The 21,305-nt window shown below is 43.5% G+C and overlaps 1 long non-coding RNA gene across 1 annotated transcript in view; it reads left to right on the top strand.

Annotated features, from left to right (window-relative positions):
- The window catches only part of LOC129182680 (uncharacterized), a 32,966-nt gene extending 14,384 nt beyond the window's left edge, over window positions 1-18,582 (top strand). Inside the window, exons 2-5 of the long non-coding RNA XR_008570680.1 lie at window positions 3,789-3,948; window positions 6,240-6,471; window positions 12,110-12,280; window positions 17,896-18,582. This is a non-coding gene — a long non-coding RNA (uncharacterized LOC129182680). The remainder of the gene's footprint in view (window positions 1-3,788; window positions 3,949-6,239; window positions 6,472-12,109; window positions 12,281-17,895) is intronic.
- The last annotated feature ends 2,723 nt before the right edge of the window (window positions 18,583-21,305 follow it).

Here is a 21,305-nt window from a genome sequence, read left to right as displayed (position 1 = left end):
TTTTCAAAGCACTGTCGTCCTGCATCTCACTATCCTACCCAGGCCCATGATAGAAATTCTAATACATCCGCCTGTCAGTTAATTGAAGCTCCATTCTGTCCCCAGGGGCTCAGCAGGCAAGTCTTTGGAGAGCATCTTTGTACTGCTGCATGCTCATCGTTAATTATTGTTCCCCAATCACCTCCTCACTAAAGTCATTTATTGTTGAAATGTATTTTGTGTCTTGTCGCTAATATCCAGTCTTGGGAGAAGACAGGGTGGAGATCACAGCTATCCACATATTCATTTATGTCTCATCAGTCTAACTTTGGCGGTGTTTGCGTTTTGAGGGGATGGGTGGTGATATTTGCGAGTGTTGCATTTGATCATGGAGGGACTTTGTGTCTTCGTGTGTCTGTCTGTCTAGTAGAGGACATAAGGAGGACATTGGTGTGAAAATGTGTTTTGTTCTGCATTTTTAGATTTTTACTGCAGTCATACGCGAATACAGAGATGCATGTGAATGCAGCAGTCCTGTCATTCCGAGAAATGATCCCAATAAAACTCAATATAATTCTGTCAATATAAACAACATTTCAAATATAATGGACGGTAGAAAAATAATGACATGTTTTTTGGCTATCCCGACCGTTAGGTACACTTACATCATCTAATGAGATAGACCGGGGTCGGCAACCTCGATGATCAAAACATCCATTTAGCCTCCTCTGCCACGAAAGAAAATTTGTCTGCAGCCGCAAAACGTATCAACTTTTAAAAGTTTTAATCTTACCAGAAACAACAAAATACAACAAACATACTTTAAGTGCCGTGTGCATCCTTAATGGTTTCCACACACAGTAGGCGACAAACGAGATTGTCAAAACTCATCGCCAACGCGTAGCAAACCCTGCACATGGGAAGCAACGAGCAGCTGTGGCCATGTGAGCAATGCATTCACATGCAGAGCAAATTTGGGGTCATCAAAGTAGTTCAGAAGAGTAAAAGGGGCCAGTGTTGATTGTGTACTCTTGCTAGTACCGGATCTGGGCATACTGTAAACTTACATAAATGTCCGTGTAAAGTAGTGAAAACTTACTTGATATGTTTATTCTGCCGCTAAGAATTACTCATGTAGCCATTTTTTTTACATCACGATATTCATTTTGTCATTTTGTCACCGATTCTGTTAATTATTTTTATGGGCAGAATTTCTTGGTGCAGCCCGGGCATTGAGGGCTGCCGGTATGGTGGCCGCAGGACTGGGTCTCTTCTTTTTGCGGTTCGCAGCCGAGTGTGTGGCGGCTGGAGTGACAATCAGCACCTTGAAGTCAGAGTCCATGATTCTCGCTCGGAAACGGTTGGCGTGCCATCGTGGAATGGGGATGAGATCCTGACCCAAATGGAGGAGTTTAAGTACCTGGAGTTCTTGTTCAAGAGTGAGGGAAGGATTGAACGGGAGATCAACAGGCGGATTGGTGCGGCGTCTGCAGTGATGTGGACTCTGCATAGTCCGTTGTCGTGAAGAGAGAGCTGGGCCGAAACGCAATGCTCTCAATTTACCAGTGGATCTACATTCATACCCTCACCTATAGTGATGAGCTTTGGATAGTGATCGAAAGGACAAAATCGCGGGTACAAGCTGCCGAAATAAGGTTTCTCTGTAGGGTGGCTGGACTCCGTCTTAGAGATAAGCTGAGCAGTACTGACAGTACTGAAGTACTGAGTAGACGCGTTGCTCCTCCGCATTCAGAGGAGCCAGATGAGGTGGTTCAGGCATCTGGTCAGGATGCCTCCTGGACGCCTGCCTGGGGAGGTGTTCAGGGCACGTTCGACCGGTAGGCGGCCTCGGGGAAGACCCAGGACACGTTGTAGATACTATGTCTCTCAGGTGGCCTGGGAATGCCTCGGGATCCACTGGGAGGAGCTGGACAAAGTAGCTATGGAGAGGGAAGTCTGGGCTTCCCTTCTTAGGCTGTTTCCCCCGTGACCCGACCTGGGATAGATGGATAGAGATAGTTCTGGGAAATCTGACACGGCAAGTATTATTTTTTTTCCTCCATGTTTACCTAGTATGATTAGCATCCTGTCCTCTCATTGGTCAATCATTGAAACCCACACTGATTGGTCCTCGTCTGGGTGACAGCAATGAAAAGTTTAACATGTTGCCCAAGCAAAGATTCCAGATCTCCTGACTGTGTGTCCAACATGCTAACCACTTGGCCACCGTGTGACCCGGAACCTTGGTTAGCCTCATGAATTTGTTCCAGACGGTCTGACTCTAATCAAAACGAACGCTAACCAAATCAGGTTTAAGACAGTTTACCTTGTAGGGAAGCAGAACGGGTGGTGGACAGGAAGTGGTATTGGGGGTTCACAGTTGAGTTTTACCTTGGTAACTTGCTGTGGATGTGTTGTGTTTTCGTTTCGTTGCCCCATAAGTGGGCCATAGCCCACAACAGTAGCCCATTTTATTGTTATGATTATTGTTATTGTTATCCATCCATTCATCTTCTATGCCGCTTATAATCACTAGGGTCGCAGGGGTATGCTGGAGCCTATCCCGACCCACTTTGGGGGAGAGGTGTGGTTCACCTGGATTGGTTGTTGGAATGTGGGAGGAAACAGGAGTACCCGGAGAAAACCCACGCACGCACAGGGAGAACATGTACACTCCACACAGACATGCTCAAACAGATTGTTATTATTATGTTATTATTATTGTGTATGGCGCGTGGTAATTTAAACCTGCAATAAAAGCCTTTTGTTCAAGTCTGGTGCTTGTCTCACCGAACAATTACTGAAACCTAATCACTACAATACTAGATTCACAAGATGAATGGTAGTCTTAATGGCTTATATTTGTATTTTACTACATTTAACCATTTTTATGCATGCTTAAAACGGGCAAAAATATGTACAATTTGCTTAAATATGCTTTTTTTTTTTAATAATAATAGGCCATAATCAACCACCAAACAGCAGTTACTGATTAATTACTACATTTCCGAAAAACCGCAATACAGTGAGGGAGCAATGTTCGGACCGTGATGTAGCGAGAGATGGCTATATCTGGGAGCATCCATTGTTTTTTAACAAAAGCCTTGCTGCTATTTGCCTTGCTAATGTAGTTTTTACTTAAGCACTCCGGCACAGGCATTCATTTCAGGGATCAAGTGCATGCAGCAAGAGAAAGAGAGACGGAGGGATTGGAGGAGGGGGTGTAGAGGAGAAAATGTTCAGAGCCTGCAAGGTCACTCTCGCTCTTTAGGGTCAATATCTGTGCCTTTTCACTGGCTGCATGCATACATGCTGTATCTTTCTAAGGGCTTTCATTGGGAGGTCATAAAATATGCAGTTCAATAATAAATGTTATGTTAGTTTAGAAGAACCTAAAGCAATTTTGTGTAATAATTGGGGATACTACCTGGTTGCCTTTAGCTCAGTGTGTTTCCTCTGAAATACAAAATGACAGCCAACCATTTCCTGCAAACATAAAAGCCCTCCCGTCACTGGATTTTCCTCTGATTGGATCAAAGCTTTGACCTATGTTGCCAAGTGACCTTTCCTGATCCCACTGGAGCGTGCAGAGAAGGGGCCATTGCCTGTACACCTGGGAATTACTTCAATGCGGGCACATTCAGGGGCTGTAACCTTGGCTCTTTGATGCTGTCACATGGGATCTCTGATTCTCTTGTGGTGCTGTGAGTTAGAGAATACATTGGCTTGTTTCTGACCATTGTTGGCACCTGCAGTAAGAGTTATGTATGCTTACCGTAAGGAGTGATGTGGTTTTCTCTCTATTTCAGGGTACAGAAAAAGATGGCGATGGCCGACCATGGGAGCCAGCTGTCGACAAGGTGGCTCGGCTGGCAGTGCTCTGAGCTCCCAGGAGGAAACAGAGCTGTTTGAAGAGGACACTGAAGGATGACAAGGAACAGCTGGAGAAGAAGTGGACGACAGTCAACAGTGAGACACATGATGTTGATTGTCCTCCCCATTTGTCATTTGTTCAGTAATGAGACACGTGGTTTGTTATGCATTTCTGATTGCACAGCATCGTAAAAGAGCTCATTAGTTCATCTTAGCACAAAGCTTGTGGGCAGGCATAATGACTAGTAGAGGTTAGTTAGTCTGTTAGAGGGTAGAAAGCATGACAAGGCATTCACATATTGAATCATGAGCCATGGAAGATTGTATTAAGTGTCTTTTACCACATTTTTTGTTTGCTTTTTAAAAATACTATTTAATGTCAAAGATCTGTGATGTTACATACAGAATATACATATTCTGTATTCAAGATTCAAGAGTTTTATTGTCATATGCACAGTAAAACAGCAGTTATACTAGTGATGTCCGGACTGGAGCTCATTAAGAGGATAACAAGAAAAAGAAGAGAACCCTTTTATATGAAGTACATGCAGCCTTTCCTTCTCCAGGAAAAGTTCTGATACTTTGTTGTAAAAGTCTCATCACCTACTGGTGAGCTTGGGTATATAGTCCTCTATCCTGGCAGCTTGTGCTGGTCAAAAATGATGGCCTTTCCTCTCTATGGACGGCAGTGACAAGCCCCTTCCACGTCACACACGCCCCCATACCTCAAGATGAAGCGAGTAAGTGGCTCCGTTATGACATTTCTGTGGATGTTATTGTCTGATTAGCAAGAATAATGATTTACATTGAAGGCATTACATGGGTTGTAGAAAGTCATAGTGTATAATAAATGTTTCTGCAACATAATATTATTGGCGACAGAAAAACTGGCAGGCGCCATAATCCAACTGAGTGCACTCACACAGTAGGCAGGGCTCGCACGCTAAGCCGACAGGAGACGCTCGCGGCAGCCTCATCTTAGCTTTCTGTCCTGTATTTGATCAGGAAATTCAGTGAAATTTGCAAATTCAGTGAAAATGTTTTAAAAAATGATTGGAATCAAACAGAAAATACATTTATGATACAGCTCAGTGGACAAATAATATTTATTTTATGTTATTGTTTTTTTTCATGGCAGGTTTGAGGATTTCGCACGTCACGGACATACATATTGTAAGAACTGTAGAATTGTAATATTTGACACCCTATCAATGCATTAGAATTGTTAAATGACTTTAAAATGACGATTAATGGAAAACAAAAGCTTTTGGAAATTAGCTACCTCCTTCATATGTATTTACCTGTCACACTGGCATTTTTAAAAAATGTAATTTTCAAATGTATTTTTTAAATTTATTTTTACAGATTTTTTGGGGGGGGAAGCCATATCTTGGGATAGTCACACGACTGTTGCGTGACAACCACTCCAAGAGTTTTGTATACACGACTTAGGGAGCTAATGAGTTCAAAGTCAAACACAAAGCTGTGTAGGGCCCATTTTAGGACATTTTAAAGCGCGTGTCACCATGGGGTATTATGGGCTAACAATAAAATATTGATTGTCTGATATTTTGTTAAATATGAGCATGTCAGCATGTATGCAGATCCTGAAAGTCAGCCCAGCAATCATATCCCCAGTTTACAGGTTAAGACATGCTAACTTTGCTCATCTCACTTTATTTACTTTCCACTAAGGTGTTGGTTTGCAGTCAAGGGAAATATTTTGCTTGTGTTTTGATGTCGATGTCTTAAAATGAACTCTCTAAATACAGGGCTGACCTTATAATGCTCCGGATTAGAATAGATGTTGCAGATACTTTTTCATTCTAACATGACGCCATGAGAACGGCTATCTGTAGCAGCACCCGTTTGTGGTTTGTTTGTTGATATTTTTGTGACTTTTTTTATACTTACAGGGAGTGTCAAGCAAAGCGTGGAAATGTGCTAAAAACCTCTAATGTTTTTTTTCCGGGCCTTTGTGTACTTCTGCATGCTTTTTCATGGGGCATCACTCAGATGTTCCGTTTCACGCGTGACCAGCTGCAGGCTCTCACTGCCTGCAGACCTTAGTCGCCCTCTGAGCTTCGGAGAAGACAGCCAGGACGGCGAAGATGATACTGAAGTGCAAGAGAGGAAAAGAAAGTACAAGACCTTGATTCCTTATACGTTTATGGGGGCGTTGAGGTCTTATAAATGGCAAATAAAATGGATGAGCTAGGCACACTGATGAGAACACAGGAGGAGAACCGTGACTGTAGCAGTTGACGTGGCCACACGCAGGCTTCACCGTCAGTGCGTTCTTACTGGACTTCAAGACAAATAAACGTCTCTGTACCTTTAACATTGACCTTTTCCTTGTGGGATTATGCCCTTTTTGTCTGCCACAGGAATTCTCCTCCATACGGTACCGTGTACGTTCCACCTCCTGCCTCACATGAATCAGCTTGAGATGAAATTCATACAGTCAGCATCGTATCACCCGATACATCAATTTCTGGCGGGAATTATCATCATTCCATCCAGGAGCACACTGGATCACCAGTAATGTGAAGGAAGTACTCAGCCAGAAGAAGAGGGCCTTCTGATCTGGTGAAAGAGAGGATATAGCGCCAAATCAAGGTGAGACTGAGGGCCTGTCCACACGGCAATGTTTTCAGGCCCTTCTGGGTGTCCTGAAAACAGCTTCCAGGGCGGCAAAATCTGCGGCCGCTTACATTTTTTTCAGGTTGCAAAACAAGCTTACACACGTCACACGTCTTCGTACGTATGGCCAACGTGTGTCTTTTGTATGTTTTGCTGGCGTCAGGTTTGGGCAAAATTGTTTTCATACGTTGCACTTACGGACTACAATGTGTGTCGTGCGCCCCACGTGCACCCCGCACACGTAATTAGTGCGACCACTTGTAGATATTTCGTCCATCCTCCATGCGTGTCAAGATCTTTCTCCTTCATGGTCACCACAGAGTTACGTTCTCCACGAAAAAAAAAGCAGCGATTTTGGGAATGCCAAAAATCATAAAAAATTGTAGCTAGCTTGATTGTTAGCTGTCAGACTGGCAGCGCAATAGAGGACAGTGGCTGACTTTTAGATCTTTGTGAAGGTAGACAGGATCTGTGAATAATACCAGTGGATAAGATCGGTTTCATATGTAGTGATCGGCAGATCACCGGTCTCCCAAATTAAAAAAATCCACGCAGATCGATTGGCCGTGCATGCTTAGCCAACACAATATCTAAATATTTCAATCTGCATGACTCCCAGTCGACATTGTCTTGATATTATTTGTCTTATACTCCAAAGTGAGTCGCAGAAGTGCTGTAATTCCACTTTGTTGTCCGTCTACGCAAGCTGGACAAGTGGACTAACCTTATGCACATGTTCTTTCTTCTTCTACAGTTTTGGTGTGTCATGTGATGTCTGCTGGTCTGTTTACAGTGCCACATGTAGGTGTGACTATTACTGAACCGACATGGGGTACACATGATTTTTTTTTCGATCAGGAGCGTTAACTTGTGTAGAGTGCCTGAGAGAGGCCAAGGACTCGTATTGCGGAAAGCTGGAATCTAAACTCCAGCAGAACTAGGCTGTAGAGGTGTGCGGAGGAATGAGGTAGATTAATGGCTTTTCTTCAAAGGACCATCGCCCACAGGGGGGCACACTCGATAGGGGGAATGAGCTGAAAGGCTTTTTTAACAGGTTCAGCTCACCACCCCCTGGTGTTTCTTACCCACTTTACCTTGACACCTCAGTTTCCACAGCAGTCACCACCACTTCCACAGACACACCTGCAATTGTACAGTTTGCCTACCAACCCCGCGTTGGTGTAGAATCTACAGATGATGCTGGCTTTGCTGCAACATGCTCACTCCCACTTGCATGGTAGTGGAGATACTGTGAGAGTCGTGTTCGTTCATAATTGCTTTCATTACCATTTCTTGTGTTGTTGTGATAAAGTGCTTCAGATGGGTGTTCCAGCATCCACAGTGTCATGGATCACTTACTTCATGTCAGACACACCACACTGCATTTGGTCAGCATCTTGTCTGATGATATCATCAGCAATTTCCTTTTCTGGATCGTGCCACCTGCAGAAGTTGTCTGATGACTCTGTGGTGGGGGGGTTTAGGATGGACAGGAAAATGAATATAGAGAGCTGTTCCTGAACACTGGCAAAACTAAGGGGAATCCATCCATTCATCTTCCACTTCTCAGAGGTTGGGTCATGGGGGCAGCAGCCAAAGCAGGGAAGCCCAGACTTCTCTCTCCCCAGCTTCTTCGTCCAGCTCCAGTGTTAAAATGCTTAAAATCGTGTTTAGAAGACCGTAAAGCAGTTTTTTTTGCTCTAACCATGAAAAAATTTGCTTATCAATATACATCACTATTATAGTTGGGTCTGGAACCAATTAAGCACGATAAATGAAGGGTTACTGTAGTTGACTTGCTTCCATCCATTCATCCATCTTATTCCGTTTATCCCAGGTCGGGTCACTGGGGCAGCAGCTTAAAGCAGGGAAGCCCAGACTTCCTTCTTCCCGGCTACTTCATCCAGCTGCTTACGGCGGATCCCAAGGTGTTCCCAGGCCAGCTGAGAGACATCATCTCTCCAACGTTCCCCCAGGGCCTCCTACTGGTCGGACATGCCCTGAACACTCCCCCCAGGAGGCATCCTGATCAGATGCCCGAGCCACCTCATCTGGCTCCTCTCGATGCAGAGGAGCAGCAGTTCTCTGAGTTTCTCCCATGTGACAGTGCTTGTCACCTTATCTCTAAGGGACAGCCCAGTCACTCTATGGAGAAAACTCATTTCGCTTGGACCCACAATCTTGCCGTTTCGTTCACCACCCAAAGTTCATGAACATAGCTGAGGGTAACAACGTAGATCGACCGGTAAATTGAGAGCTTTGCGTTTCAGCTCAGCTCCCTCTTCACCACAATCCGCATGTCGATCTTGCGTTCTATCCTTCCCTCACTCGTGAACAAGTCCCCTAGATGCTTAAACTCCTCCACTTGGGGCAGGATCTCATCCCTGACAAGGGGATGGATGGATGGAATCAGTCACCTCAAATCAACAAGTAGAGTCGCAAGAGTGTTCAAACAGGACAAGGACCCCAAAGTGGAATGATTAAGCAGGCTTCTGAAATGGCCTTCGCCAAGCTTCGATATCAACCCTATTTGTGGACTTGGCTTAAAAGCGATGTCCATCCCAGGAAACCAACGTTATGTCATGTTTTGTGTAGGATTGGACCCCGGAGATGAGGCAAAATTAGTAAAGATACAATCTTCAATGAACAGCTCACATAGAGCGCAATAGTCCACAGATAAACATGCAAAAAAAATCAGGTAGTCAGAGTACCTCTGAATGAAAAGCAATGGTTCCAGTAAATAACCAAAAATAAGACACAACAAAAATAACTAACCAACAGCTACAACTCAATAATCATAAAGTAACAAAGTGCAACAGGAGTAGAGCAACAAGACGTAAGGTGGTAGAAACACCACGACCATCCTTGGAAGAGTACTGAACCAGGCCCTGATAAGAAGCACTTGGTGGAACTTGATAGTGTCCCACACAATGACATAGTTTGGTAGGTGAGACCCAGCAAGACCTCTCTCATTTTCAGAATAAAGGCGGCCCAAGAAGATGAGGAGCTTCTGTGTGTCGTATGGGCCAAATCTGGGCATGTGAGTGGCCACACCATTCTTGGAAATAGCAGCACGCATAGTTGTATTGGACATCCACCGTGGGCACCGTCAATTTATCCAATGTTCCAAGGGATTCATCTATGGTATCCATGATATTATAGTATGTTCTTGACCAATTTTGACAATTGAACAGACTGTTGTGCACGTGAGGACTTTTACAATGAAACAAATCCGTTTTGGAAAAAACAACCATTAGAGTGAGAATCCAGTCTGTCTGTCAAATGCTTTGGAGGTTTGTCCATGTTATTTTGAGGATGTAATTTCTTTTGGAAGCCAAATCAAGCCAAGCCAAGTCAATAGAGAAAAATGTCATATTAATATAAAAATGCCAGACGCAATATAAGAAACTGGAGGCGGACAAGAACTGGATGCATTTCTCACAGTTATTGGCATGGTCACAATAATGGAAAAAAACAAGGAAGAGGAATAATACAACGAAACTGTGCTTTTGAACAGCTGAGGCCAACCTCAGATAAGTAGAAGAAGATGGATGAATGCATGAGAGGGGGTAGACCCCAGACTGGTTACCTAGTCAGTCACAAGGCACATACCGTATTGACAAAGAACCATTAACATTCACATTCATAACTATGGGCAATTTATTGTAACTAACTTGCATGTTTTTGGACTGGGAGAGAAAACTGGAAAACTGGAGCAAAACCGGGGGAGAACATGCAAACTCCATTCCTGTCCTTACTACTGCCTACCTGCAACCTTCTCTCCCTTATTATATCTTGCTGTCTACTCCTTCTAGGTGTTTCTAAGCTGTTTGGTGATATATAGCTCATTCCACACAGAAATGCTCAGTGCTCCAGTGTCAGCATTTTATCAAATGGGCTCCTGCCAGTTCTGCTCACCCCCTCAACAGCCACCACCCTTCCTACTTGCACACAAACATTTACAGAAGCACACGCAGTGCAAAAGGAGAAATCCGCTAAATCCGCCAAACTCAGGAATGTATTTTCATTAGACAAGTTTGTTTGAAGGGATTGGTTGCTGGAGGAGAAAGTGGGGTTACTCCAAGCTATCAGAAACTGGTGTTGGTGTAGCAACTTGATTTACTGTAGCAAGACTATCAGCTAGCTGAGGAGACAGCTTCCATCTCAAATCCCCGCTCTTGCTTGTGTGTGTTGGTGTGTATGTGTGTAACCTCCATTAGCCAAAACCATCAGCCCTCTTGAGCTGCACCTTTTTCAGTCCGCACATGTATAGATTTGTTTCTTATGCTCACGCGGAGTGGTAATTGTGAAACTGAGGAAACAAAGGCCTTTCAGGAAGAGTCTTCGAAGAATACACACACCGTCCTCTACTGTGTGACTCTCAAGCTGCAAAACTGGTAATCATTTTACTCCCAAAGTCATAAGTCCTTGTGACTTAGTGGAGAAAGATAAGGATGAAGGAGAGCCAGGAGAGAAAATGAGAAAGATGAGACAAAGCATAAAGGGACCAAAACAGACGGGAAGGTGGGTGTTTCTCCTTTAATTGTGCTTTCTTTATAAAAACTAGCATTGGACGCATAGCTGTGCATAGCTGATAGCACTGCAATTGGCACATGAACACACATTAAAGAGGTGAACATACACACTCACGCTTCCTTTGCTTGCTCTATGTGGCAATCACCATGGTAACTAAATGTACAGAACACAATCGGGGTGGGATATTTTTAAGACATGGAAACAACAACAGGGACAACAAAGGGAGGAAGAGAACTGAGGAGCAGGACAGAGGGGGAAGGAGTGAGAGAGAGAGAATAAGACGTACATCAATGTAAGTGTAAGCAGATGGAAATCTGAGTTGTGTGTGTCGCTCCAAGGTCACAGCCTAGAACCATCTGTACTGTATACAGTACACGGAGAATGTTTATACATACATGGCCTCTAGGGATGCTCCAATCAGGGTTGCATGCTGCCGATCCCCTGAGTGCCAGGAGGCCCAAAAAATAGGTAATTACTAAGGGTGTCACAAGATCTCGCAAGATGTCTCATTCAGAAAAAAAGCTGTCCTGTGGGAACTAAGCCTGGGACAATAATAAATAAATTAAAAATGAATTAATCACATAAAAAAAGAAAATAAACTCCATAATTTTACCGGCCTTAATATATTGCCGTTGGTGATAGTGGACGGATGACGGTCTGAGTCGTCCAAACAGAAGCTGTAGGGATTCTACACTTGATCAGACTTATTCAGGTGTGTCAGAGGTCGCTGCATAAGACTTCAAAACGTGATATTAGCTTCCACTTCACTCGTCCACGTTACTACTTTCTGAAGCTGCACTCTAAGCATCATGGGAAATGTAGTTTTTAGTCATAAATTGGCCAACTCACTGCAGGGTTCAAAGCATGAGAAAAAAAGTAGGAAAGTAGTTTTAGCAATCAATTGAACAATCAATCTCCTGACTGAGTGCATAACCATCAGTTTGTTTTGCTGTGACCCTCAACTATAATTAAACAGGAAGAGGAAAAAAAATAATCACAGTGTTTGCTTACAATGACTTCCATTCAAAGGATTATGGAGCTTTTTAATGTTCTGTTTGTATTTTTGATTGTTGGCTAGGACGCTCTCAAGAGACTGCAGGAAAAGGCGATGAAAGAGAAGAGATGGACTCTTATAGAGGGACGGGCCCAAGAGAGAAAAAGGACTAGCAAATCGTCCTTGGTGATCAGTGCTCGCTCGTCTGTTCCTTTTCTTTGCCCACGAGGATGAAGGAAGAAAGGAGGTCCACAGGTGAGACAAGTAACGTATTCAGTGTGCTGCTTGCATATTTTGAACAATGTCCAACAACAACAAATATCAGTTGTACAGTACAGCCTTCTGATAGTAACATTTCAAGTAGCTGCTCTTAAGTAATCGTAAGAAGACCATTTTACAAAACAGCAGTTTTCTTTGATGAAGGAATTCAGTAACACCTTCTACATTAACATTACGGCTTACTCGGCTAGTAGTGCTATGCTAGCTTTTAGAATAATATCGTTAATTCCCAAAGCCCATTGTAATGGGGGGTATGTGAATAAAACAGAAAAACAATTAGCGCCAGAAAGGAGACACAGCACGGAGTTGGTAATTGCTCCGTGTGCATCATATGAACGAAGTAAGTCTGATGATTATTTTGTACATTAAGAGTGTTTAACTTGAAGATTTTGTTTATACTGGTGTTCAATCCCCGAACGGCGCAGCAGTGAAAACTAGCTGTGAGTGGAGATTCCCCCCTAAAATGAGGCTTTATTGTTGGTTGTATGTATTTTTGTACTTGGGACACTGCTTTATCGGGATTGTTAAACCTTTCCCTTCAATTTAGTAAGTGTTAGTAAGTGTTAGTAAGATTTATTTGGTCAGACCAAGACTGCCTGAGAGGTGGGTCTCTAGTCCTGTGTGACGCAAAGTGAAGGCCAACCGCACCAAAACACCGGATACCGGATTGGAGCAAAACCAGGCTATGGTTCACAAAGCAGAAAGCTGAGTGAAAATAATCCAAAAAATAAGAGGTAATGTCTCAGTCCGCAGAGCCTCCCAGAGTCCCTCACAGGGTAGACCAGCAGGAAAGCGACCCCAGACAGGGAGAGGGCACTAGAGAGACAAAGGACAACCAGCCCCTAAAGCCAGGCGAGGGACCACATCCCACACAAGCAGACAGGGAGTGGGAGGCCACACCGTACATGGCCCAGAGTGAGCCCCACACGAAGGAAAGAGAGCAGGAAAGGGCCCACCACTGGCCACCCACCAACGACATCCGACAGGAGACCATCCAGTACAAGGCCAGGGGAGATGTCCCTCCACAAACAAAACCCCACCCTTCTTGAACCACCATGACACAGCTCCCAGACCACCGCAATGATCTGGACACCACTGAAATCACAGAGTGTCCCGCCCCGCTCCCGCGCCGTATGCGTCACCTTTTTTCCTGTGTCACCTTATTTGACTACCGAGTAAACGCATGACGCAGAAACACGGAGAAAGAAGAAACACTTCCTGTCCCACACACCTGGATGTTAACAGTCACACTGGTATTTGAGACCCAGTCCCCCGTGTACCATGAGCCACCGAACCCACTGAACTGAGCTATGACTAGATAAGTGTGGGCAAATGATAGCTAGACGAGGAAAGGGGTTGAACTACCTGAAGGCAACATAACAGATGTACAGGATAGCTACAAATACCAATATCAAGACGAGAAAGCTCCTTACAATGCATGGAGGGTTCTAACCCACGTCCAGCATCCCGAGGCTGTACACAAAGCGAAAAGAGGGGGGCCGAGGACTAGTGAGCGTCACAGGCACTATCCAGGAGGAAACAACAGGCCTCCAAGAATACATCAAGAAGATGGCCCCCAAGGATGACCCGATAAGTGAATGCCTCAGGCAACAGAAGCCTAGTACGGAGGAAGAGCCAGATGGACTGACATGGAAAGACGAGGCTCTGCAAGGTAGGCTTATTGTAACCGAGAGAGACAGACAGATATTAAATAAAGGTTATAAATTACTTTTAATTTGATTGAAGGAATTAAGTCTTAAATAAGTCTGACCCCATATTAACTTCTTACTCGCAGCATAAAACCATTGTTTGACAGCACTGACTGAGTCCAGCTACTCAAAACAGAGAACTGTCGCTTTACACGTGTTGGGAAAATCTTCTGAAGCTGCAGATTCCAAAATCATTACTGTCAACAATTGTACAAAAGTACAAGTTATTGTATTGAATTATTGGCATTTTGTCGCCACTTCAACAAGGTCTGCAAGGCGACCAATACTGTCACCCTCAGGTGAGGAGAAATTGGTGAACAAGGCTCAACCCTACCCTGAACTGGAAACCGCTGGAACACGGTTATCGTTGTCCACGGTGAAGCCAGTGTTACGTTTCGTTATGCACTGAGACAGTACCAACCCAGAAAGAAGTCCCTGCTCCAAAACCGACACCATCAAATTCGCAGCAGTCAAGCCAGATGCCTTCAGTGTGTTTTAACAGGACGGTGACCGAAAATGAACACACCTCAAAACTGGTTTTGAAATGGATGAAGCAGACTAAAATGAAGCTTTTTGGATGGCCTTCCCAAAGCCCAGAACTCAGCCATTTGGAACATTTGTGGACCATGCTCAAACACCCTTTAGGGGATGTTTAACCAAGTATTGGTTGAAGTGTAACAGTGTAACGTCGGCAAGAGTGCTTTTTGGGTTGGGGAATAAAATGTCCATTAATTCAATTTAAGGTATATGTTGTATAGTAAACGAACGGTTCAAATAAATCATTAAGAACCCAAAATGATATGACATTCATTCTCATGAGTAGACGTAAACGTCTGACTAGAACTGTACATAGGGTATATACCAGTGGCGATTGCTCTGAGACTGCAAGGGAAGCTCAGCTTCCCCTAAAATGTCCACAAAAGAAAAGTGGTGAAATATGTCCTGCTGTGTGTACATTTCATCGACTAAATATGCGCTAGAATACCCCCATCTTTGGTTCAGAATCAGCTCCTAATCACAAGTAAGTGACATGACTTCCTTCTCATTCATCCCCGCAGCGCCACGGAGCTTTTACACAGTCGGACACTGAGCGTCGACTGACTTCGATGATGATGCGTAAAGTGGTTTGTTCCGCTGCGCAAAACTGGATGGTGATTGGATAAATACTGGGTTTTGTCCCGCCCGTCGGACGCTCGGCATCTCTGGGGGTCTATCGGGCAGTGGGCTGGCCCTTACGCTCGACTTCTGCATGATGATTGGATGATCTGTCTGAGGCGGAATCCCTTTTTGATTGACAGTGAAATGAGTGACTCGGCAATCTTGAAGTTCAAACCATTCATTTTGTTGTTCTGAACTGATCCGGAGACTTCACCGATCCACAGCGACTTTGTCTTTGTTAAAAATGGACTAGCGTTGTGTTTGGCGACTCTCTTCTGTCACTCTGCGGTTTCTTTCCCCAACGAGCAGATGCAGCTTCTCCCCCCCGTCACTCGCACTCACACTCACAGCCGGTCGGTCACACAGTAGCCTCGTGCAGCACGCTGCACATCATGGGCGAGAAAGAATTTACATATAAATAAATAAACACTTTTATGATGTAGGCCGGAAAAAAGTGAGCTTCCCCTCCTTGAAGGACCAGCAGCCACCACTGGTAGGTCAGGTCAACCCCTGCAGCTGAGAAGTAAATAAAGCCAACCGAATAAAACAAAATGAAGCTTTAATGTGATGATGGTGGAAAAAGCAGTTATTTCAACTGTTAGCCCATTTAACTCCCAAAGTGGACTAATTAGAGCTTGAGAAAAAAAAAATCCAGTTACCCGAGTAAGGTCAACCGGTCGGTTGTGGCGCTTGAGGCAACTCCTCGCCTGTTAGACAGCACGCTATTAGGAGCACAAAAGGCTAATGTTGTTTTTCTGTAATAATGGGCATTATTTTCACTTTTATGTGTTCCTCCTATGGAGAAAATAGGACTGATCTCTCTCTTTGTGGTTGCGCCAACTGCTTACTTCTACCACCCACACAACACATTTTCCCAGGCAATAATGTTCCTCCACACAACAAATAACGATACGCCTAAAGCAGTTAACAGTGGCTCCACGCTCTGTTTCCTGGCTAGAGTTGAAATGAAATGGTAATTTTGACTTGAGGAGGATTTCAAAGGGATGGTCTGTACTTTTCATCTTGTTGCATACCACAAGCTCGCCGACACATTCACGTTGGGATTTGAGACAAAAAGAGAGGCGACAAAAAAGCTTTTTGTTCTTGATTTTTTTTCCTACCGTCTTCCCACAGACAAAGAAACGAAGCAATGTTAAGATCTTTATCTCAGATGGACACCACTTACATAAACATTCACCCACAGTTTGGGGGAGATTTGATTGATGTGTCATCTGAAGACTGTTTCCTGGTATTTAAGTAGATATATTTTAAAACATTGCTTTTTCAGTCCAATATTATTCTTCAAAGGTCTCAAGGTCCGTTGTGTGGGTAGACAAGGAGTGTCCTCTATTTCCTGTGTTAGTTTGCGTCCAATGATGCGACCATCCAGTCTGTTTTTCCAAAGAGAGCTTGACGGACATAACACTTGTTGAAGATTAGGGGATAAAAATTGCCTATTTACGAAGCTATGAACCAAAAACAAAAATCTAGCATCTTGAGTGGTTGTGAAAACACTGCAAGACCAAAGATTAATGAAGGATTATCCCAAACAGTATCATCTCTGGTACAAAAGCTCAGGTCGTAAAAAAACATCACAAAAACGTTTTGGTTCAGAATACAGCATTTATGATATTGTTGCTATCCAAAAGATGGGCAACTGCTGTGACGATGGGAGCCGATCAAATAACCAAGGCCCAGGCTACGCATTACATACAACAAAAATGACTAAGTAACCTTACTTCACCCGTTTTCCACTGTAGCGAACTTTGGTGTTGGTGCTGGATTAAGTTTGAGGCCGGCGTGGAACCGTGTTGCCTGCAAACTGATTCAACACCAGTTTCATTTTCCGTTGTCCTGGGGGCCCGTGTCATTACGTCACAGGGGTTACGCCTCCAATCAGGAAATAGGAGGACATTTCAAGTGTTGACCATTTTTTAATCAAAACACACAACTCACTATAGTCCATGACACTGCACACTATTTTCAGGTAAAAATATAAATACAAGACAAGAGAAGGTGTCCATGTTTTCGGAGCGTTTTCCTTTGTTAGTTTGCAATGCAATGTAATAAAGACGGAGGTAATTCGGCCCAGCAAGCTTTTGGAGCCAGAGTTTAACCAAAAAAGACAGCTTCAGTTTAAAGCAATTGTGGAACCATGACAATGGAAAAGCAAAGCTCTGAGAACCACCTCCAAAAAAGCTCTGAACCAGGCACGGTGGAAAAGGGGTATTAGTGAATGACAGAACCGTTTTATTGGTTTCAATTAACTCTTAACCCAACCCAACATGTTGTTGAGTGTATACATGCTGTGCTACCGTGGTTTTTATTGTTAATTCATTCCAAAAGGCCAGCGGAAAACTGAAACTGAAATCCGTTCCAGACACCCAAAAATATTAACAAGTATCTTGGGATCTTTTTCACAAGTGAGGGAAGGATGGCTCGGTGGATATGTGCGGACTCTGCATCAGTCCACCGTAGTGAAGACGTAGCTGAGCCCAAAGGCAAACCAGTCAGTCTACGTTCCTACCCTCACCTATGATCATGAGTGTTGGGCAATTTGGGCGTTTCTTCTTAGGCTGCTGCCCCCGCGACCTGACCCTGGACAAGCAGAAGTAGATGGATGAATGGATGGATGGATGGATGGATGGATGGATGGATGGATGGATGGATGGATGGATGGATGGAAATTACATTTAAAAGATGTGCTTTTGTTCTTTTTTCCAGAGCTACTTTCAAGCTCTAGATTGAGACGATTTCTTCCCTCTTTGAACGAGTGACCTCCTTGACATGTTTGCAATCAAACAAAAACCTGGAAAAATGCAACAATACAGCGAAACACAAACGCACACGGTAAGAAACACCTAATAGGTGTCCAACAATATATCACTTTACTGCAGAACTTTGTCACATAAATCCTGCTACGTCCTCCCTCTCTGACGCTCCTTCCTAAACAGACACTCTTTCTATCAAAGTATCGTCTTCTCTGAGCTGCTGTGATGCAGTCCTTTGGCTTTCCGTAATGAATGCAATATCATTAAAAAGTGCAAAGTTCTAATTTTTCAAACCGTATTTGTGTCCCGCTTTTGTAGTTATAGTTGGAGCTGTAGGGCACACCTGCTTCCGATCAGTAGTTAGTAGTTCTTTATTTCACTGTACTGCTTAAGTCCACTGTATTCTACATAGGTGCAATCCTTTTCTGAGACCGCTTTGTACTTCCACATATTTCTGTGTATCCCTGTACACATTACGGGTGTCCTGTTTCGTATTTGTTGATTATGTTTACCTGCCTTTCTTCAGATGTGTGTAAGTTTTGATAGTCCCTGAGTTTTCCCACAATGCCTTCAGTTATTCTAGTTTTCACCGGCAATTTGTGTTGCCTTACCTCCCTCTGGTGTTTTTTGGACTTCGCCGCTCTTTGAACATTTATTAAAGGCCATTTACTGCTCGTCTGCCTCTGTCTCTGCATCCCGGGGTCCAAACCTCACTGAAATGTGCCACAAAGAGCCTGTACAAAAGAATAATTTAGCTAAAAGAGTATTTTTTTTGGTTTTGTGGTTAATTGACCATTCTAAATTGTCTTAAGGTATGAAGGTGAGTGTGAATAGTTGTTTGTCTGCATGTGGCCTACGATTGGCTGGCAACCAGTTGAACTTAAATTAACTCCTAAGTCACCATTAACACAAAGAGAATAAGAGCACAGCTTGGTGTCAGAAGTGGGATACCTGTGTTAGCCTAAAAACTTATGGCTTTTGTGCTTGTGTCCAAAACCCTTTTATCCAAGGTCAGACAAGTTTGTTGTAAATATTTCGTTCTTTCCTCATATTCTGCTTGCCCTGTTTAAATATATAAAAAGCAATGTCTTCAATGACATGCAATTTCCAAGACATTTTTGTGAAGGTTTATCTTAAACTTTGACATCTTTTATGTATGCATATTTTAAGATCATTTACATGATCAAAGGCGGGAAATGTAACGTCAGTTTTCACCATTGTCCCATTTGTTCATAACATGTTTATAGGCATGCCTTTCTGCAAATATACTCATTAATGTCACACTGACTTGCAAGAAGAACAAACTACGCTTTGCTATGATTGTCTGCTCAAGGCTCGAGGCAAAAACAAGTTTCTCCAACGATATTTCCACATCAGCGGGTTCTGATTAACCTAGAATTCGTCCTTGCGCCTGATAAAGTTTTTATCGCTTCTGTTCCTTCCACTTGTTTGCTGTGGTTTTGTTTGAACTGTCTTCTTCTGCGCAGTTTAAGTATGACAAAGGACAAATTTAGTTAATTTCTTCAAGCAGCTTTTTTCATCTCAATAATAAGACCACTATGTTGCTCAGTTATCACTGTCGCTTTAATAGGAGCAGATCCTCTAACATGGTCAAGGATACCATCTCTATCCTTAATGCTTGATGTCACAGTTAGGCCAAAAGAGCGGCCAATTTTGGGTGGTTGGTGGTTTCTCCTCTCTCAGAACCTCTGCTGATGCTTCTGATGATGTCCATTTTCACTTTCATGATGATGGAAATAGAAATTACCCCTGCGGGTCTCAACATTTATGTCTAGAAAAGCGGGCGACTATGTACTGTATGGTAACATCAACTTATTTTGTTTATTTACTTTTTAATAATAATAATATTAATAATAATAATATTTGCCGTAGATGCGGGACAAACTTAAGCGGTTTCCACTGTGTTTGTCTCTGTGCTTGTGAACCCAAACCCACACACAGTCGGCTTTGCTGCATGCGGGCATGTGCACGTGTTTGTGTCGCTGACAATTACATTGTACATTTTACGCCTCCTGCTGTTCCATTTGGTTTGTTCCTGCCATCTCTTGTGGTTATTTCACGTTTTTCCCTAGTCTCCTACCCCGGCTGGAGGCGGAACCACCGGGCACACCTGCAGCTGATTTGGCAAGGCTCAATTTATGTCGAATGCTGACTGACAGCTGGGAGACACCGGTTGATTCTTCGATGTCTCCAAGACGCACAAGCGGTGACTACCTTTCAGCTCTTTGTGGTCTTGTTGCTTTTTCTGTTTTCTCACAATGAACTCTGCTGTGCTCCGTTGCAGTCGTGGACTGTCCCAGCCGGTGTCTCCTGGAGGTATGCCCTGTGGTTCCTGGCCTTCCAGCTCATCTGTTATTTTTCCCTTATCTCATGACTGCTTCTTCATGGTGTGCACCTTTTCGCCTCATTGCTTTTTGTTACCCTTGCGGACTGAAAGAAAGGTTTTGTTCCTGCCATCTGCCTCTTGTAGATAGTCAAACCCCAGCCCCCCAAAGCTGTAAACCTTGGGAAAACACTGGATGGAAATTTAGCCAAGATGCATGTTTTTGGAATGCGGAAGGAAGTGAAATGATTTCATGCCACAGTCACATTTGCTACGACCCAGCACATAAAATGTGCACTTTAATGACGTTCCACTGTCAGTCAGCCATAAAGAAAGTGTCCTCATGATGTCTGTGTAGATTCTCAGTCATCCAGGTCATAGTAATCCACAAAAGGTTGAATCGAGGCAACTGGACTCTTCTTATTGGTTGAAGACGTTTCACCTTTATGCCAAAAGGCTTCTTCAGTTCAAAATTTTAAGTGTGTGGTACCCTTCTTTATACTGTATGTCCCTGGTGGGTGTGTGGCCCGTGGGCGACCCTCTTGCATAGCGATAGAACGTTCACCTGCCTGGTGGCAAAACAGCTTGTTAGTGGCCATAGTTCCCATAGAACTTGACAATTTTCCAGGGGGAGATGTTAGGACATGATCATAAGCAGACAGTAGGTGATGGCGTAAACCTCCTTCCTTGTTCAGAGAGGGCTTTTTAAGTTGGACGCAATAGATGGCTTCTTTCAAGCATGAAAGGGCTAGTACATGTTCACAAGGAGGAGTCAATATTAATAAATGTAATATTTTCATAGCTAGAGCATACAAAACCTGTTTATGACTTTCTAAATACGACTTTTAACATTATTTGAGCCCTCTAGACATTAAACACCATATTAGTCACTTTTACGCTCATTATTATTAATATATATTATTCCTTGTTTACATGACATTGCAGGGACATCACTTCAGGGACATACTGTAACAGACAGCCGGTTCTAGCATAGCAAGCTAGCGAGCTAACTAGTTAGC

This window comes from Dunckerocampus dactyliophorus, chromosome 6 (assembly GCF_027744805.1).
Source record: "Dunckerocampus dactyliophorus isolate RoL2022-P2 chromosome 6, RoL_Ddac_1.1, whole genome shotgun sequence".
NCBI lineage: Eukaryota > Metazoa > Chordata > Actinopteri > Syngnathiformes > Syngnathidae > Dunckerocampus > Dunckerocampus dactyliophorus.
Note: the sequence above shows the minus strand (reverse complement) of the source record. Positions and strands in the feature narration are given on the sequence as shown.